Raw genomic sequence first — 8589 nt, 5'->3', positions numbered from 1 at the left:
CTCAACATCAATGGCCTGAACTCCCCAATAAAAAGACATAGATTAACAAAGTGGATACACAACAAGGACCCTACATTCTGCTGCCTACAGGAAACACACCTCAGAGACAAAGACAGACACTACGTCAGAGTGAAAGGCTGGAAAACAACTTTCCAAGCAAATAGTCAGAAGAAGCAAGCTGGAGTAGTCATTCTAATATCAAATAAAATTAATTTTCAACTAAAATTCATCAAAAAAGATAAGGAAGGACACTTCATATTCATCAAAGGAAAAATCCACCGAGATGAACTTTCAATCCTATGCCCCAAATACAAAGGCACCTACATACGTAAAAGAAACCTTACTAAAGCTCAAAACACACATTGCACCTCACACAATAATATTAGGAGACTTCAACACCCCACTCTCATCAATGAACAGATCATGGAAACAGAAATTAAACAGAGATGTAGACAGACTAAGAGAAGTCATGAGCCAAATGGACTTAACAGATATTTATAGAACATTCTATCCTAAAGCAAAAGGATATAACTTCTTCTCAGCTCCTGATGGTACTTTCTCTAAAATTGACCATATAATTGGTCAAAAAACGGGCCTCAAAAGGTACAGAAAGATAGAAACAATCCCATGCGTGCTATCGGACCACCACGGCCTAAAACTGCTCTTCAATAACAATAAGGGAAGAATGCCCATATATAGGTGGAAATTGAACAATGCTCTACTCAATGATAACCTGGTCAAGGAAGAAATAAAGAAAGGAATTAAAGACTTTTTAGAATTTAATGAAAATGAAGGTACAACATACCCAAACTTATGGGACACAATGAAAGCTGTGCTAAGAGGAAAACTCATAGCGCTGAGTGCCTGCAGAAAGGAACAGGAAAGAGCATATGTCAGCAGCTTGACAGCACATCCAGAAGCTCTAGAACAAAAAGAAGCAAATACACTCGGAGGAGTAGAAGGCAGGAAATAATCAATCTCAGAGCTGAAATCAACCAAGTAGAAACAAAAAGGACCATAGAAAGAATCAACACAACCAAAAGTTGATTCTTTGAGAAAATCAACAAGATAGATAAACCCTTAGCCAGACTAACGAGAGGACACAGAGAGTATATCCAAATTAACAAAGTCAGAAATGAAAAGGGAGACATAACTACAGAATCAGAGGGAATTCAAAAAATCATCAGATCTTACTATAAAAACCTATATTCAACAAAACTTGAAAATCTGCAGGAAATGGACAATTTCCTAGGTACTGAAGTACCAGGTACTGAAGTTAAATCAGGAACAGATAAACCAGTTAAACAACCCCATAACTCCAAAGGAAATAGAAGCAGCCATTAAAGGTCTCCCAACCAAAAAGTGCCCAGGTCCAGACGGGTTTAGTGCAGAATTCTATCAGACCTTCATAGAAGACCTCATACCAATATTATTCAAACTATTCCACAAAATTGAAACAGATGGATCACTACCGAATACCTTCTACGAAGCCACAATTACTCTTATACCTAAACCACACAAGACCCAACAAAGAAAGAGAACTTCAGACCAATTTCCCTTATGAATATCGACGCAAAAATACTCAATAAAATTCTGGCAAACCGAATCCAAGAGCACATCAAAACTATCATCCACCATGATCAAGTAGGCTTCATCCCAGGCATGCAGGGATTGTTTAATATACGGAAAACCATCAACGTGATCCATTATATAAACAAACTAAAAGAACAAAACCACATGATCATTTCATTAGATGCTGAGAAAGCATTTGACAAAATTCAACACCCCTTCATGATAAAAGTCCTGGAAAGAATAGGAATTCAAGGCCCATACCTAAGCATAGTAAAAGCCATATACAGCAAACCAGTTGCTAACATTAAACTAAATGGAGAGAAACTTGAAGCAATCCTACTAAAATCAGGGACTAGACAAGGTTGCCCACTCTCTCCCTACTTATTCAATATAGTTCTTGAAGTCCTAGCCAGAGCAATCAGACAACAAAAGGAGGTCAAGGGGTACAAATCAGAAAAGAAGAAGTCAAAATATCACTATTTGCAGATGATATGGTAGTATATTTAAGTGATCCCAAAAGTTCCACCAGAGAACTACTAAAGCTGATAAACAACTTCAGCAAAGTGGCTGGGTATAAAATTAACTCAAATAAATCAGTAGCCTTCCTCTACACAAAAGAGAAACAAGCCGAGAAAGAAATTAGGGAAACGACACCCTTCATAATAGACCCAAATAATATAAAGTACCTCGGTGTGACTTTAACCAAGCAAGTAAAAGATTTGTACAATAAGAACTTCAAGACTCTGAAGAAAGAAATAGAAGAAGACCTCAGAAGATGGAAATATCTCCCATGCTCATGGATTGGCAGGATTAATATAGTAAAAATGGCCATTTTACCAAAAGCGATCTACAGATTCAATGCAATCCCCATCAAAATACCAATCCAATTCTTCAAAGAGTTAGACAGAACAATTTGCAAATTCATCTGGAATAACAAAAAACCCAGGATAGCTAAAACTATCCTCAACAATAAAAGGACTTCAGGGGGAATCACTATCCCTGAACTCAAGCAGTATTACAGAGCAATAGTGATAAAAACTGCACGGTATTGGTACAGAGACAGACAGATAGACCAATGGAACAGAATTGAAGACCCAGAAATGAACCCACACACCTATGGGCACTTGATTTTTGACAAAGGAGCCAAAACCATCCAATGGAAAAAAGATAGCATTTTCAGCAAATGGTGCTGGTTCAACTGGAGGTCAACATGCAGAAGAATGCAGATCGATCCATGCATATCACCCTGTACAAAGCTTAAGTCCAAGTGGATCAAGGACCTCCACATCAAACCAGATACACTCAAACTAATAGAAGAAAACCTAGGGAAGCATCTGGAACACATGGGCACTGGAAAAAATTACCTGAACAAAACACCAATGGCTTATGCGCTAAGATCAAGAATCGACAAATGGGATCTCATAAAACTGCAAAGCTTCTGTAAGGCAAAGGACACTGTGGTTAGGACAAAACGGCAACCAACAGATTGGGAAAAGATCTTTACCAATCCTACAACAGATAGAGGCCTTATATCCAAAATATACAAAGAACTCAAAAAGTTAGACCGCAGGGAGACAAATAACCCTATTAAAAATGGGGTTCAGAGCTAAACAAAGAATTCACAGCTGAGGAATGCTGAATGGCTGAGAAACACCTAAAGAAATGTTCAACATTTTTAGTCATAAGAGAAATGCAAATCAAAACAACCTTGAGATTTCACCTCACACCAGTGATAATGGCTCAGATCAAAAACTCAGGTGACAGCAGATGCTGGCGAGGATGCGGAGAAAGAGGAACACTCCTCCATTGTTGGTGGGATTGCAGACTGGTACAACCATTCTGGAAATCAGTCTGGAGGTTTCTCAGAAAATTGGACATTGAACTGCCTGAGGATCCAGCTACACCTCTCTTGGGCATATACCCAAAAGATGCCCCAACATATAAAAAAGACACGTGCTACACTATGTTCATCACAGCCTTATGTATAATAGCCAGAAGCTGGAAAGAACCCAGATGCCCTTCAACAGAGGAATGGATACAGAAAATGTGGTACATCTACACAATGGAATATTACTCAGCTATCAAAAACAATGACTTTATGAAATTCGTAGGCAAATGGTCGGAACTGGAAAATATCATCCTGAGTGAGGTAACCCACTCACAGAAAAACACACATGGTATGCACTCATTGATAAGTGGCTATTAGCCCAAACGCTTGAATTACCCTAGATGCCTAGAACAAAGAAACTGAAGACGGATGATCAAAATGTGCATGCTTCACTCCTTCTCTAAAAGGGGAACAAGAATACCCTTGGCAGGGAAGAGAGAGGCAAAGATTAAAACAGACACAGAAGGAACAGCCATTCAGAGCCTGCCCCACATGTGGCCCATACATATACAGCCACCAATTAGACAAGATGGATGAAGCAAAGAAGTGCAGGCCGACAGGAGCCGGATGTAGATCACTCCTGAGAGACACTGCCAGTATACAGCAAACACAGAAGCGAATGCCAGCCGCAAACCACTGAACTGAGAATAGGACCCCCATTGAAGGAATCAGAGAAAGAACTGGAAGAGCTTGAAGGGGCTCGAGACCCCATATGTACAACAATGCCAAGCAACCAGAGCTTCCAGGGACTAAGCCAATACCGAAAGACTATACATGGACTGACCCTGGACTCTGACCTCATAGGTACCAATGAATATCCTAGTAAGAGCACCTAGTGGAAGGGAAAGCCCTGGGTCCTGCTAAGACTGAACCCCCAGTGAACTAGATTGTTGGGGGGAGGGCGGCAATGGGGGGAGGATGGGGAGGGGAACACCCATGAAGAAGGGGAGGGGGGAGGGGGATGTTTCCCCGGAAACCAGGAAAGGGAACAACACTCGAAATGTATATAAGAAATACTCAAGTTAATAAAAAAAAAAGGAATAGTGGTATTGCCTATATTGAATTCTGAGTTTAAAAATTATGGTTCATTTTTCTTTATTCCATAATGAAGCTTTTTATTAAGCTTTTGATTCACCATTACACACTTAGATGTACAGTACTAGGATCGTAGTAGGTGCTCAATAAATCTCTGACCATCGGGGAGGAGGAATGATAAGAAAGTATGTATTTTCTGTAAGTTCTGTCAGTTTTGGGAACAGGTGGTTTGAGGCTTACCAGTCATAGCTTGGTATCTTGTCCCACACAAGACAACTTGACAGAATCCCCTTTCTGGCCATTATGTTCAACTTATTTTTCTCTTAATCATTCTTGAAAATCATGGAAGTAATGTGGAAAATTGATAGTACCTGCAGTATAGCAAAAAAGGCCAGTCTAGATAGGTAAGCAGTTATGTTTCTCCATGAGCTGATGTCTTAAAACATCTAGATTTTAGGAATTTGGTGTTGTGTTTTCCAAAGATACATCTTACAACATACAGATAACATCGTAATAGAATAAAGGAATCTTTTGATTTAGCACCAAATTCCATAAAGCAATGACTACTGCACAGCTCTCTTGGCCATATGAATTACAGAAATTATATTTCACTTTTTTTAAAGAAATAACGAAAGTACTTAAGGTTGAAAAAAGCCCATTGTAAAAGGTCCCTGTGGTGTTTCTCTTTGGTTTCTTGTGCTCTTTCTAGAGGACAACTTTAAGAAGTCAGTGAAGCCAGGTTGTCATTGTGGTCAGGCAGTCATGAGCAGATGGTTAAGTGATGTGCTAGGGCCCCATAGGCCAGTGAGCCCAGCTGAAGAGGAGAGGCTAGACAGTGAGCCTGACTGAAGAGCACAGGCTAGCCAGTGAGCCTGACTGAAGAGCAGAGGCTAGTCAGTGAGCCTGACTGAAAAGCAGAGGCTAGCCAGTGAGCCCAGCTGAAGAGGAGAGGCTAGCCAGTGAGCCTGACTGAAGAGCACAGGCTAGCCAGTGAACCTGACTGTAGAGCAGAGGCTAGACAGTGAGCCTGACTGTAGAGCAGAGCCTAGCCAGTGAGCCTGACTGAAGAGCAGAGACCAGCCAGTGAGCCTGACTGAAGAGCAAAGGCTAGCCAGTGAGCCTGACTGAAGAGCAAAGGGTAGCCAGTGAGCCTGACTGAAGAGCAGAGGCTAGCCAGTGAGCCTAACTGAAGAGCAGAGGCTACACAGTGAGCCTGACTGAAGAGCAGAGGCTAGACAGTGAGCCTGAGTAAAGAGCAGAGGCTAATCAGTGAGCCTGACTGAAGAGCAGAGGCTAGCCAGTGAGCCTGACTGAAGAGCAGAGGCTAGCCAGTGAGCCAAGCTGAAGGCTGAAGAGCACAAGCTAGCCAGTGAGCGAGGCTGAAGGCTGAAGAGCAGTGATTTTAACCTTTATTTCTAAGTTCTTCAGTTTTCCTAAAAGACAAAAGTTTGCCTCCATAAAGTTTGACTTAGAAGGTTCTCCTTGCTCCCTTCTTCTTATCTTCTTTCCTCTTGGTCTTATGACACAATAATTTCCTTACTCTTAATGCCTTACTCTCAACACTATGCCTTTACTTCTATGTTCTTCTTGAGTTCTGTTCTCTTCAGTTCAGTTCTGTCTAAAAAGCTTCTCTCTCTTTGTCATCAGCATTTGTATATCTTTCTGAACACAGCATCACATAGTGAAAAGTTCACCACAAGTTTGCACAGGAATTCAAATCATAAGTTGGATAATCAGTTTACGACAGAGAATGTTTACATGCATATACATGAAGAGTAATCATCAGGATAAACCATCATCATCTGTCACTAGCTCTGCACGTTCATGGAGAGTTAAAAACTGTAATTTTTATGAGAAAAGAATAAGTGAAATTACCTATAGGCAAATTCAGTCAATTATTTATGTTCAGTCCTTGCACCTATAGTAAATCATTAGTTCTCTTTATGAACCTTGGTTAATTGGTTTATACCCTCTTAGGATGGGCTCTAATATGTAGATGCCTCCTTGGTATTGCAGAAGCAATTCACTCATGACACTTTAAGAATGGCAGGGTTCTCAATGCAATTTTGATTACCAGAAAGAACATAATAGCAGTCCTATTATAAAAGCTTAAAGTTACTAATCTAATTTTAGGAATTCTTATCGAACCATCATTAGGAATTAAGAAATCATCTATTTGTCTATACATCATCACTCCAAGACAATACATCTTCGTTGCTCTGTGGTGATCTGCTCAAAAGAGTGGGGTAAAGAGCATGACAAACACAGGGGCAGATGCTTGCAGCCAACCATTCAGCTGAGAGCAGGGTCCCCATTGGAGGAGTAAGAGAAAGGATTGAGGGAGCTGAAAGGGTTTACAGCCCCATAAGAACAACACTAAAAAACACCCAGAGCTCCCAGGGCCGAGACCACCATCGAAAGAGTACACATGGACAGACCTATGGCTACAGCTGCATATGTAGAAGAGGATGGCCTTCTTGGGCACAAATGGGAGGAGAAGCCCTTGCTCTTGTCAAGGCTTGATGCCACAGTATAGGATAAACCAGAACAGGGAGGCAAGGAGAGCTGGATATTTGGGTGGGTGTGGTATGACCCTCATAGTAGAAGGGGGAGGCGTGCTATAAGGGGTTTTTTGGATGGGAAACCAGGAAAAGGGATAACATTGGAAATGTAACAAAAGCCCTCTCTGGATGGACAGAGGCTAAGGTGCTCTGAGTCCCTACTTCCCTGCTGCCTCCCTTTGATCGCAACTGTGGTGCATGGTGTCAGTCTGGGAGTCCCCATGGGCTGCTGCTGGCACTGGTCCTGGTGTTCAGGGCCAAGAGCATGATGAGCAAGGAGCACATGGTTTGTCTCGATTCAGAGCAGGGCGAGTGGCAACCAGAGGACAAGGACAGCTTCCTGTACAATCATGAGGTCTTCCTGGGCAAGGAGGACTCCAGGACCTTTGATCAGCTAAGCCTGGATGAGAGCAGGAGAGGCTGGGGAAAATTGTTGATCCAATTGACAATGATGGAGGTGGCCTTGTTACTACTGAAGACCTGAAAGTTTGGGTCAAACAGGTACAGAAAAGGTACATCAACCATAATGTGGCTAAACTCTGGAAGGATTATGATAGGGACATAGAGGAAAAGATCTCCTGGGAAGAATACAAGCAGGCCACCTATGGCTACTACCTGGGACACCTTGCTGAATTCCAAGATAGCTCTGATCATCACAACTTTAAAACGTTGCCTCCACGAGATGAGAGGAGGTTTAAGGCCTTGACGGTGACCTGACAGCTACTCAGATCGGGTTCATTGCTTTTCTACACTAAGAGGATTTAGAACATATGAGGAGATTGTAGTTCTGGAAACCCTGGAGGATATCAACAAGAACGGGATGGTTTTGTGGACTAGGATGAGTACATTGTGGACATCTTTTTCCCATGAGAACAATTGCCCTAAGACAGACTGGGTTTTGTCTGGGGAGCAGTTCAATGATTTCCCAGATCTGAACAAGGATGGGAAGCTGGACTAGGATGAGATTCACCACTGGATCCTCCCTCAGAACTATGAGCATGCACAGGCTGAGGCCCATCATCTGGTGTATGAGTCAGACGAAAACAAGCATGAGATGCTGTCCAAGGAGGAGATTCTAGACAACTGGACCATGTTTGAGGGAAGCCAAGCCACCAATTATGCGGAAGATCTTATCAAAAATCATGATGAATTTTGAAAGACACTCATCCTCATGTGGCCAACGGTCACAGGCTTCCTGCGGATGTTCTGGGTTATTGCTATATTTGTCAAGTATATAGCAGTTGTGTCCCTAAACAATGAGAAACCTTTCTAAAGCTCGAAAAAATCATACATTGTACCAAACAATAATAGTAGGAGATTTAAACACCCCACTTTCATCAATGGACAGATCAGGGAAACAGAAATTAAACAGAGACATAGAAAGACTAACAGAAGTTATGAAACAAATGGATTTAACATATATTTATAGAAAATTACACCCTAAAACCAAAGGATATACCTTCTTCTCAGCATCTCATGGTACCTTCTACAAAATTGACCATATAATCGGTCACAAAACAGGCCTCAACAGAT

The 8589-nt window shown here is 41.6% G+C and overlaps 1 pseudogene; it reads left to right on the top strand.

Annotated features, from left to right (window-relative positions):
* The first annotated feature begins 7321 nt into the window (after positions 1-7321).
* Positions 7322-8212, top strand: LOC148003448 (reticulocalbin-1 pseudogene; annotated as a pseudogene).
* The last annotated feature ends 377 nt before the right edge of the window (positions 8213-8589 follow it).

Source organism: Rattus norvegicus, chromosome 9 (assembly GCF_021556685.1).
Source record: "Rattus norvegicus strain SHRSP/BbbUtx chromosome 9, alternate assembly SHRSP_T2T, whole genome shotgun sequence".
NCBI classification, from domain to species: Eukaryota; Metazoa; Chordata; class Mammalia; order Rodentia; family Muridae; genus Rattus; species Rattus norvegicus.
Note: the sequence above shows the minus strand (reverse complement) of the source record. Positions and strands in the feature narration are given on the sequence as shown.